Raw genomic sequence first — 12,600 nt, forward strand, 5'->3', positions numbered from 1 at the left:
TGACTGACCAACCTGCTTTTGCCAGGCTGTGCTGATGAGTGATGGCAAAGCACGGCCAGTGGAAGGGTTCTGCCGGTGCTTTATGACCAACCATGCCTTATCCAAACAGCATCGACTGATTTTATTCTGTGGCGGTTGCTAATGGCTGGCAAATAGATGACTGACTGTGCCATGGAAAGACAGAAAGGATTACAAAGCGACAGCATGATCTGTGAGAAGTATGTTGTTTCTGTTGCTAAAATAACATTAAAAAAAAAACCAGGTAACTGTTTTTGCCAAATTCTCTTTATATACATTAAAAAATTAGGCATGCTCCCAATTTGCATTAGCACAGTCTCTGGTTAAATCGATTGGGCAGAGGACGCAGCAGGTTTTCAGCCAGGCTGACTCATCTCCCTCTCAAGCCAGGCACGCCGAAAAAGTAGAGGGCTGCTTCTTATCACAGGAGGCCAAAACAACTGGGTCAGACTGTGCCCAGTTCTCCCACCCCTTGGGACGGTCCAGTCACTCTGCTCAAGCCAGCGGTCCCTGGGGCATCACTGGAATGACCACCATCAGCTGTCCTGATCTGCATGGAACATCATCCCTCCTGCTGTTAACGTGGTTTGCTGTGGTACAGCAGCTGGAAAAGGCGATGTGTCATTTCCCTGGACGCAACTCAATCCCCTGCTTTGAACAAGCCCTCTTTTGCAAGAAAAGCATCCACGCCATCTTGCTGGGTGTAATGTGACTGCTGTTGTTGGGCCAGCTCTGGAGTTGCTGGTGCTGTAAGCCCAAATTTTTATGGATCAAGCCGGCAGAGATGCAATACTGCAAAACAAGATATGTGATGGCTTGTACCCCAACATCCAGAGTTGTCTGGCTCCCTGATGCACTGTCTGTCCTTAAGGAGAAGAAACACAGGGGGAAAAAAAGAGTATAAGCTGAAAGGGTTGAGTCTTGCTCTGGCCAGACCTCAAGGCAGGGCTCACAGCGACTTCATCGACGGCTGCAAACAGCTGGAGTTACTGGTGTGCTCTCACCGAGGAGCGACACCCATTTGCACTGCAGCCCAGGCGCAGGAAGATGTTTCCTTTACGTGGCCTTGCTTTGGTGCCTTTCAGCGAGTTACAACAGCTGCAAATCGCCCCCAGCTGCGGCACTGAGGAAAATAGAATCCAACAGCAGATAATGACTCTTTAGACGTCAAAAAGCTGCGAGTATCAAACAACTCCCATAGCAAAGCTGAAGCTGTTTAACTAACGCCAGGGACATGGTGGATACCTGGTTTCTGGGGCGGGCTGCTGGGGAGAGGGGGCTGCGACGCCTCCCTTGTGCAGGCCTTTCCCTTCCACCATGACCTCTTTGCCTTCTGGGTATTTCGGTGAAAGCCAAGCGTATCGGTCATGATCAATGGCGGTCTCTTTTCGTTTGGCAGAACGGTGACAGTGAATAAACACTACCTGCAATTAGGTTATCCCTTTAATGAAGTAAACCATTAAGGAAACAATTAAAAGAGGGAAGTTTGGTTTGAGGGGTGCAGGACTACTGAGGGACATCTCTGGCTGGGTGGCTCTGCCAGCTGGTGCTTCTAAGTGAAGCAATAATGCGTAACCTGGTGAGGAACAAAAGGGCTTGCAAAATTAAAGGGATGGCATCGATGAGCAGGGCCATGTCTGCAATGATGGATGAAGGAGGAAGGATGTGCTGGGAGGAAGGGAAAGTTTTTGCAGATATTTTCAACTGTTGAAATCAAGGAAGAAGTGTTCTCAGATCCAGTTGCAATGTCGTTCAACCTGGCTTTACACTTTTCCCTCCTCATCCATGATTTAGTTTCTAGCCAGGTGAAAGCTAAAGAGGACTTTGACCCAATCTGGCCATTCCTGCAGTGAGTGATGGAGGTCAGGATCCCTCCTAGAAGCTCAGGCATGATAGACAACAGTGAAAATTCAACCCTGGGGCAGTTAGGCAAGCTAAGAGCCGAGCTTTAGGACTACCTGCTAAAGCAGGCTTCCAAAGGCTGCCCAGTTAGGAGCAGAAATGGCTTATTAATTTTTCTTTGCCCCTACAATGACGAAGGAGAACATATTTCTTCTCTGTGGCCATCGTTACTGTTTCAAGCTGAGCCACAGCATTGGAATGCCCCTGTCCAGCCCAGAGGCATTTGTATGCAGCCGTTGTTCCCTCCAGCCTTTCGCTCCACCGTGAGCAAGATCTATGCTCTGAAGGATGATGAAAAGGGGCATATTATTAATCACAAAATCTATCATCTATCCTGAGAACCTGATGGAAGAGGTCCCACAGAGATGCTAACGCTGTGTTTGCCGACTCCTGAGATTGCTCCTGGGAGCCCGGCTGATTTGCCTGTGCCGGTTGGCGAAGCGCGGGCGTGTGAAGTGTCAGCCTGCGCTAAATGCACCTGCAGCCCGCAATAGCAGAAGGACAGGGCTGTCCCTCTGGGACCTCAGCCCCACCTCCACGTGGGTCACCTACCGCTGCCGAGAAGTCAGCCAGGTCCCACCTCACCTGCCCCTCTCCGGTTGGCAGCAGGTGATGCAGCTCCCTGCTGCTGTAGCAGCTCAGGTGAGCCCTCCATAACCCATTTTGGTCCAAACCAGACAAGGTAGCAAAGACTTCATACTGAAACACTCCCCTGGGCTCTAACAGGCTTGCAGATTTTACTTTTTTGTGTGTGTGTGTTACCCTCCACGTTTAGCAATTGATAAATCAGTGCTATCACGGCTCTTGGTTACAATGGTGATGGATAGCTGCTCTCTCCCCCACCTCTCTTTTGAGTTTTATTGGTGGTTTGTTGGGGTTTTTCAACTCATTTCTGAATATTTTCTTGTTTTCTCTCCCTTTTGATCACGCAGTAGCGTTTGGCTGAGCAGTCGGAGGTGATGTAGTCAGTGCATGATGAATTAAGCTCTGTCCTCAGGTTGTGTCCATGCAAATCAAGAGCAGCAGGAAAACTACCTTAGACTTTAAAGAAAGGAGAATTTGGCCCTGAGGTCAGTGAAAGGGAGTCAGTGATGGGAATTTTAGTGACGGTTTTTGGTTTTGCAGCTTGGAGGACTTACGGCCTGGCACTAACTCTGGTGCCAAATCCATCCAAACAGGGTGGGTAAACACAGGTAGGGCCATCTCATGGGACTTCAGCCCGGAGACAACGTGATTGCACGCAGAAGGAGGTGTGACGGGAAAAGACAGCGGTGCAAGCTGGTCTGGCTTCATTGCACCACTCTATCTCGAGCCTAAATTAGCCATCATGAACAGACAATCACGTAAATCCAACTTGGCTTGCCCCATGGCATGACGGCAGTTTTACATTTCTGCTCAATATTGAAGTGACTGCTGATTTACTGCACTGTTTTTCACCAACATTAGTGGAAAGCCAGCCAGAACTGAGCAGGCTCATCACTGCTGTGCCCGTGCACAAACACAGCGTTACTTCGCCCTCGGGGCTGCGCAAACGCCGAGGGGTCCTAAGCAGCAGGTGATGGAAGAAGCAGGGCATCCTAGGAGAGTGGTGTCACTGTGTTCGTGCGCCTACTCAACATAAAAAAGCACCTGAAGAAGATGTAAATGAGAAAGCGTGGGATGAGGGACGGGGGATGGCAGCGAGACGGGCAGTTCTCAGCACTCCCACGGCTGGTACGTGTTTCAGGTTTTCATCTCTGGCTCCGCACAGCTTGTGATTAACATCAGTAACCTGTCGGCTCATTCTGTATGTGCATAGCTTATGACAAGGCATGTCTTGAGCTTCTAGGTAATAAACCAAAAACGACAAAGCCCTCTGCCTCACAACTCCATCGCGAGGGGGCTGATTTCCATAGAGATGTGGGAAAGCTGGGGCAGTGGTGTGGGAGCCGACATTTCAACCATTCCCACCTCCTCACGAGGACTTCTGTGGAGTTCAGGATCTGCTTGGCTGTTGAAGGTGGTGTTAATGTGGTTCTAGATGCTCACAAATGGGGACTGGATTTGCAGACCCCTGAGTTTTGGTCTGGCTTTGGGTGTGTATGCCCAGCACTGAAACCGCAGACAGTTCAGCATCCATGGGAGTCATCAGTGCGTGGCTGGCCAGACGACGCCTGAAAACCCAGCTCGGAGCGAGCGGCAGGGCTCTTTCACCGGCACGGGTGTGTAACTGCTTGTGGATTTTACCACCCACTTATCCTGGCTTGATTTATGAATTCAGCCAGGAACATCTTCTGCCTCAAAAAGAAAAAAGACTTTAATAAATGAAGATGTATGGGAAAAAATTAAAACCTGGCGTTGCATTAGCAGAGCAAAGATTATTTCTCTCCCTTGCAGATTTTGATCGTATTTGGGATTAACCAAGAAAAGTTTTATCTGAGGGGAACAGAGAGACACCTGAAAAACAGGCTGATAAAGCTGGGATCACAGCAGGGAATGCAGGAGTCACATTGCCCTGTGACCCTGCACGTGCATGGACGCTGGCTCGCCCTGTCCAGCCCTTCCGCGGGGCGTAGCGATGCACCTGATACCATCCACTGCTGCAGGACGGAAACTCATCCTCGCGTTATCCTAACGTGGAAACTGTCTGCCTCCCTTTGATTCACTTTCAGCCCTGTTTCCTCTGGTCCCAAGTCAACATTAATCTTAATTATGTCTCGGCTAACAAGCCTCTAAGAGTTTATTAAACAGGCTTTTGTGTTCCCTAATTGAAAATCTCAGCGCCAAGCTGAGTGAGTTTCGGAGCTGCTCCTGACTCTCACGCTGCCTTGACAAATTGCTAAGAGAGGCTGGCGGAGGGGAGAGGGGATGGGGGCACTGTTGGTAACGCCACCGTTTCGCTCACCAGCTGCTGCTGCGCCTGTGAGGGGGGATGACGGGGAGAGCTGGGACGTCGGTCTTAATCACCACAGTCCGCCTGGGAGGACAACGGTGTCTGAAACATCAGTCATGGAAATGCTTGATGTACACACACGGCCACGCATGACCGCTAAATGTCTCTGGAAAAGAAGGGCAGGACTGCCAGGGACCATGTGTGGGCTGGAGGGCTCTTTACATCACGAAACGTGTCCCAGATCTCCAGTAATCTCCTCAGGCAGCTGAGGTCTTTCTTCTGGGGACAGGAGATATCTTCTCGATTCTCTAGGTGACCTTTAAAGGTCCGTTCCAACCCAAACCATTCTATGATTCTATGATTGCACTTGTTTTGTCTTTCCTTCAGGACAGACTCAGTCCTCCTGCTTCCCAGAGACACCCATACTTTCCCCCAGCTCCATCATCTCTCCTGCAACTTTCACTTTTTCTTCTATTCTTCTCACCCTCAGATCTGTCTCACCTCCATCTCAATCCTATTGTGCCTGTCCTGCACCAACTGCAGACACAGCGTGACATCATGTACTACAAGAATTTACAGAGAAGGTAGGTCTGAAAGGGCATCATTTTGGGTCCTGGTTTTGAAGACAGGCCAGACTTACCCCACTTCTACTCCCTCTACCCCTGGATCAGGATTGGGACCGCAGTTGCCGGAAATTAGATGTTCCAGCGAGAAGCCTGCTTGCCAACATTTTCGTTGATAATGTTGCAATGCATCATATTTAATGAGCAAATTTAGGAAAGCTTTCAATGCATCAATTTTCAGATAAGACAGCCAAATGACCTTTCCAACAAACAACTGTCTGGGGAATTCGGTTTCATAACGAATGCCTGTCCCCAGCTGCGGTTAGAGGAGGAAGTGCCACGGCAGCCGCAGCCAGGAGCACATGTAGGGTCTGCTTCCCACCCCCAGGTCCAGTCCAGCCCCTGGGTCAGTTCTGTTGGGCTCTGAGGCATCATCTCCTCAGCACAGCTCAGATAAAGCAGTTCCGTGTAAGTCTGGCAGGTCTTTCCCTGGTCTGGGGCTTTTTTTCCCAGGAGGACCTCTGGTCCTTGCCAGTCTCCTCCATGGCTCCTGCCGACCATCTCCCCCAGTGCTGTGCGGCAGTTGCCCCGCAGGATCCTCTCCTCATCCCAGGAAGACTTTTTCCTGACTTGAGTTGTGCCTTCAAACAGCTCCGCTCGCTCTTTCCCCAAAGCCTGTGCGCTGCTCTCGGGGAGACACGGGTTTCCCCCGCAGCGTGGCGGTGGATTTCTGAGGAGCCAGGCGAGCTGACAGCATCTCCAAACGCATTTCATCAAAACATGTCGCGCTTTGACAAAGACTGCCAAATTCAGATGAAAATCTGTCCTCCCAGCCAGCCATTCCCAGAAAGCAAAAGACAGAAGTGACACTCCCCAATGCATTTTTTTTTTCACGCGTTTCAAATCCAGTCACTAAGCCTGAGGGACTGACTGACATTTTTAATACCCCGACAGACAATTCTTCAAATTAAGGCTTCCTATTCGGCTTTAAATACTCCTTTCTTGGCCAGCCCTTTGATTCATCAAAGTATTGCAAATGTTGGATTTCCTGCTATGCTGCTGGAAAAAACCACCCACCTCCACACGAAGGTCAAAGAAACCTTGCCTCGTGCCCATCTGACCTTCACAAGGTTGAAAAATTTATTTGTGTGTTTGTTGGGACTTTAACAGAAGTTTAAGTCCCCAGTTATGAATATTCATTGAGATTCATGCAGACCTCTCAATAAACAGATTTTCAACTGCTGGATGCCAAAGTGCTTTGCTGGAGTATGTGTGGAAAAGCAGAACAAGCAACAGCTGGGATAAAGGAGCATCTTTCTGAAGTGTATCGCTTTTTATTCCAATAAAAATGGGTACAAGTGAGGGGGGAAAGCCACATACTCCTTTGTACAAGTGGCATTTGCAGAACGCAGCAATTCCAGAGGGCAGCTTCCCCGCAGACATCTCAGAGGGGTCAGGAGTGACCTGGGATTAATGGAATTTACCGGTGGCTTCTGCCCTCCTGGGTTTTGGTGGTGCCACCATTGACTCCGCTGGCATCAGGATCCCTCTCCGGTTGCTCTCCAAGGGAGGCAATACCCAGGTCACCTCAGCCTGCGCTTTGTTTTCATGTCACATTTATTCCTGCACATTTTTGTGCTGTTTGAACAACTCCATTTAAACCCAGCCTTGTTGCTATGAGATGGACGATGCTCTGGGGTTTCTGTGCTCTCTCCCTCCTTCCTGCTGTAATCTCTTAACACTTAATCCTCTGTATCTCTTCATCTTCCCCTGACAAGGAAACAGCACTCTTCAATCTCTGTTTGGCCATCGTGGGTACCGCAGCCACCGCAAAATAATAATGAGTGGGATCAACAGAAACAAATTGACTCAAATTAATAACATGACACGCCGTGCAGACTCTCCCTACCAGTCTCAGATTGACGTGTGTGAGCCGTGGCCGTCGCTAACGCACTGGGCTTGCGGCGGCTCCGCACGACCGGAGAGATGGTGCATGTCGCACCCGAGTTTCCTGCAAAACTGCTTCCAACAAGCAGAACAAAGCCAGGCGGCACACGCCAGAGCCGTGTCACGTCAGAAGAAGAAACGCCGGCTCTGAGGAGACGTGATGACAGCAGGTCCCATGGGCGGGGGGAATTAATTGCGTGGCTTTCAGAATTAATGCAATCATTCTGCTTGCCTGTTTGCGCTGCTATCAAGCCTCACGCCACAGGCTGCCTCCGCTTTCTGCAGCCACATGTGCGAACCCAGTCCCATATGCCAGGCGATAGACAGAGGTCTGATGGGCCTCGTAGCTCAGCCTCACAAATATTTTATTTTCTGGCGTGCGTGTGCCTGACTCCCCCAGACAGGAATCAGCAAAGTGTCATTTACATGGAATAAATTCATGTCGACAAATTGGATTTGGATTTTTCCAACACCTGTAAAATCTTGAAATGCAATCGCATCGTATTTCTGACCTGATGTAGTCGTGATCGAGACGTGGAGCTGAGCTGGGACATACAGACCAGGCCAAGCAATGTCAGTAAGGAGTTTCTGCACCAGATTTATGGGCAGGCTACCATCAACCCCACCTCCCAGCCTGGGTTCCTCAACCAAGTTCTGCAATGCCAGTTGCCACCACGATAGATACCAAAAAATCTGTCTATCTATTTAGCCTCAAATCACTTCAGGCTGTTCATTTAGGTGAAATTCTCTGCTGTGCAAGAGGTGTGAAAATAAAAGTATTTGTAGAATTTGGCGTTGAGTGCCACGGCTCTTTCTACATTTTAAATCCCCAGTATTTGACCTCCCAGCCATTCTGCCTCTGACGAATGCCACCTAATAATAAAAGCTTTTGGTATTTCCCTTTTCGCCAGAGACAGGCTGAGTCAGTGCAGTAATTTGGAGGCTGTTGCCCCACTGCAGGTTCAGCCCAAGGCATCATCATGGCTTTTTCAGCTTCATACGAGAGGAGCCACCCAACACACCCTGAGACAGGTGAACAAACCACAGCAAAACAGGAGGGACACCTGATTCTGGGGACAGGTCACCTAGTTATTATTTGTCCTGCCTGTCACTGGGTTGTCCCGAGATGCTGCGGATTGGCTTCCATCCATCCAGTTCCCAGTGAAGGTGCGGATGCCAAGAGGCCGCATCTCTTCGCATGGGCAGAAGAGCGTTGCAGGCCATCTGATCTGGGCTTTGCCCAGAGCTGAGTGGGGAAGGAGCTTGTTGGCTTGACAGAGTATATGGTACCCGTCAGCTCCAAACACCCACTGCCTGCTTCCCCAAAGCTCCTAAGAAATGCCAGTGCCAGTAATTAAGCAAATTAGCAGTCCTATGGCTAATAAATTGTAACTGCTATTCTTAATGAGCAGAGAGACTCAATTAGACAAGGTTAATACAGCAAATAAACTCTATTTGCTCCACTGCAGAATAATCCAAGGTGAAACACCCCAGCACCGGGAAATACTGAGCACAAAACACAGCCGCTTGCACTTTGGGTCTGCAGAGCACTGAGCTCTTCTGTTCCTCAATGAGATAATTTCATACGTTAGCTGCTCCAGTCTACTTTAAGCATCTCTGTTTTAGGAAAGCAGAGAGCAACTCCAGTCCACTTTATGTGAACTTTATTACTTATATTAGACACAACTAATGTCCACTATTAACTAAGGTTGCACAAGGAACCTCTATGACTCAACATGATGGCTGCAGCATCCCAAATTAAATGGGCCTGGTAGGTTTGTTCATGTTTCCTGCATCACAGACTCCTCCCAGCCCTGAATCTCCATTCCCAGGAGAACAGCAAGGCTCACTCTCTCTCTGAAATGTATAATAAAGCCGAGACTTGCAGCATGGCAGGAGAGGGCAAGGAGGAGCTGGCATCCACATCACCTACCCCAGCAGCTCCTTTTGTGTTTTGTTAGGTCTTAAAAATAGCAGACATCGCCGTCAGCTCATTTCTCCACCCTGGGGAACAAGTGCCATTAGTGCGCGGTCTGAGGGAGCGGTTCCTACAGAGAGGAGCAAGTTCCAGGCCAGAAATGGTGTTTGTTCACAGCTGCGTGTTTTCAAAGCTTTTTGCTGAAGTTGGAAAGTCTTGGTATTTTCCTTCCCTCCAGAGCACTTTCTGAGCTTTTTCCTTCTTGATTTTACCCAGGACTGAAAGCAAAAACGATGGGGACTCCTGTCCAGCCCATTTCAGAGAAATTTTTATCAGTGGGATCCAGGCAGTGCAAATAAGAGTGGCAGACCCCAAAAAGCAGGCAGGGACTGTTTGATTCCCTGGATGCTTGTCTGGACGTGCCATCCCAGATCTACACCACAGCATATGATTTACGCTTCGCTGTACAGGTGCCTTTTCAATCAACGAGAGGGTCATGATTTTGTGTGGAAAAGGGATGAAAAACACAAAGAAAGAGGGAAGAATGACCTCGTCGAGGAATTGGTTTGCATTCCTCCTTGCTTGGGAACAGGGTGATGTGGTTCCCTGGGTACGTGCAGGCACCCATGCAGTGCCAGCACTTTGCATTAGGAAAAAAAAAAAAAAAAAAAAAACCAAACCAAAAAACAGAACACCCAAACTCAGTGGCAATTCCTCCATAGTTTTACTCCTTCAATGGCCTTTTGGTGGCAAAGGCAGGAGGAGATCCACCGCCAGCTCACACCGCAGCATCCAGCACCCTGAGCCAGCAAAAAGGTATCTGCTCCCCCCATGACCGAGGGAGGAAGCAATTTCTTTGTGAGTTGGCATTAATGCAATTTTCCATGGAAAAGAGGAGTCGCAAACAGCATTAGGTTGTCATGCCCGACATATGGCAGCAATTGTCGGGGTGCCCGGATCCTCTACAGCAGCTTTTGGCTGGAGCATGAAGTGCAGCTGCTGTCAAGGAAACATCCGCTGGTTTGGGAGAGGGCAAGCAAAGCCGTCGTCACCGCAGTGTCAGGGGAGCTCCACAGGCGCATCTGCCCGTTTGCCAGTCCCTGAGCTCTCCCCACCAGAAGATAGGTCCTGCCCCGTTATAGCCACTGTGTCAACTCTTCTACCCCAGGGCTTTAACTGAAGACCTGGTCAGGCAGAAAGCATATAGAAATCTCGCAAAATCAGGCAAGGAAAAGGTGCTGAGGAGCCAGGTAGGGTGAACTGGCTGAGATCTGCAGTTTCCAGGTGCTGCTGCTTGGACCTTTTGCCATGGAAGATAAAACCACCATGGAAAGTGAGGATGCAGGAGGAGAAAAAGGCATCACCAGGTTTGGGCAGGGATGGCCACAGCACAGAGCAAGAGCAGGGAACCCCCTGCCATGTCCCACCTCTCCCCAAATAACTCACGGGGGGTCCCCAGCCTGTCCTGGAGACACAGCCAGTGGTCTGGGGAGGCTCTTCCCATCTCCTACCCCAGACTGACGGGCAAGGGTGGGGAAGCCGCTGATGTCTGTAGCTTGTACAGGCCAAAGTCTCCAGCCTTTTAGCTACATATTGCTCCCTGGCTTGTAAGTGGTTTCTATTTATTTTAACACTTTCCTGTTCTATCTGCTGCATTTTATCTGCTACTTTAAGTCTTTGTTAGTGAATAGATTCTTACTAGGATCATTAAGGTCCATTCAACTCATCCAAACGCAAGCCATTAGCTTTATTTGTTGCCTGGTTTCCTTATCTGCATTGATGTTATCTGTCTGTTCCTGTTGTAAAATAAAAGTTTCCTTATTGGGAGGAAAAAAAAAAAAGCAGTTTGCCAAAGGCAGAGATTCCTTTTGTCCTTACCCTGACCGACAGAGAAGGATGCTTCCAGAAAGCGAAGAGGGATGGAACCTCACCACAAACAGCCTCCCTGCCCAAACCAAGGCTGCAAGAAGATGGGGATGCAGGATGTGTTGGGCTGCAGCATCCCGGTGATAGAGGGAGGCACCTGCAACTCACACAGATGCCACAGATGTTCTCAGGAAGAGTTTTTCAGGTTTCAGCTTTCACGTGATTATTGCTTTTAAGACTTGGTTACCCGAAGAGAGGTTTCAAAAGGGATGAGGAGGGTTTACCAGACATTCAAGAATGGCCAGCATGCCCTCAAAGCAAACTGCCCAGTGCCCAGGCAGGGTTACAGCACAGCCTGCCCGACATGGGATCAGAGGAGCAACGCTGAACTGCTGCTAGGGAGAAGCATGCTTGCTGTCAGGTCCCATTCTGAATATTTACAGGCAGAAAAACACATTAGCTCAGAGGACAGACAGTCCTCTTCTCACTTGGCTTGGGCTGCTCATTGCCATCACAGGAGTGCAAGGAAGGCAATTACCTGTGCTTCACGTTCACTGCTAAACCTACAGAGAGGTGAAGACCTAATCTTCACCTGCTGCTCTATTTGTTGAGAATTAGGAAGTGCTATGAGAAGGCCACTCAAAGGAGATGACTTTCGCTTTGCAGCTCACCAGAACAGCCTTGGAGAGTCAATGAACAAGTTCAGGGCTTTAATCAACTTGGACGAGGCTGACTGTTCAGAGCCACAGAGTTTGACCAAGAGCAAGTGTATAAGAGCGGAATAATTATGAGAGCAAACAGGGAGCACACAGAGGTTTGCATTTCCTTGATGCCCTTTGGCATCGAGAGCACCAAGCACCAGCCCCATCACCAGCCCTACCAGATGTAGGAGCTCCAGCAGCTCTGTAGGAACTGTTAATCTGAACCCATGTCACAGCCCACATTACACACCCTTCCACACCTCTTACAAGAGTGTTCCTGGGCAGTTACAGCATTATTTAAAAACTGCACTAAATTCTTTAAGAGCAAGGCCAGTGAAGAAGTTGCAGGACCAGCAACAGGACCCACAAAAAGTTCTCACAACAACACCCTCACACTCAATACTGCTGCAGCTCATCACATGTAACAAAAACAGAGAAAATTTAAAAAAAAATGCATTCAGAGTCCTGCAAAATAAAGTAGTACCTCCTCCAATCCTTTACAAAATACTAGCTCTCACCTATAATTTTTCCCTAGTATCTCACTCATTAAACCCACACAAGACACCTCTCCCAGCAAGCCCAAAAGCCACCCCAGCCTTTGCCGCTGCCTTATATACAGCCTGGGCTCAGGTGGGCTGCGAGCAATTTGCTGCTTCTCCCTGTGAAAAGGAGTTCAAGCACCACTCCTACGTTCTGTTTCAGGGAAGGGAAAAGGGAAGGGATGGGAGAGGAAGGGAAGTCTGGGCTGTTTCTAAGCTTCTAGGGAAAGAAAGAGTCAGGCTCTGTTAAAAGTCAGATGCTTCTGTATTCAAG

This window comes from Chlamydotis macqueenii, chromosome 15, assembly GCF_036417535.1.
Source record: "Chlamydotis macqueenii isolate bChlMac1 chromosome 15, bChlMac1.mat, whole genome shotgun sequence".
Lineage (NCBI taxonomy): Eukaryota > Metazoa > Chordata > Aves > Otidiformes > Otididae > Chlamydotis > Chlamydotis macqueenii.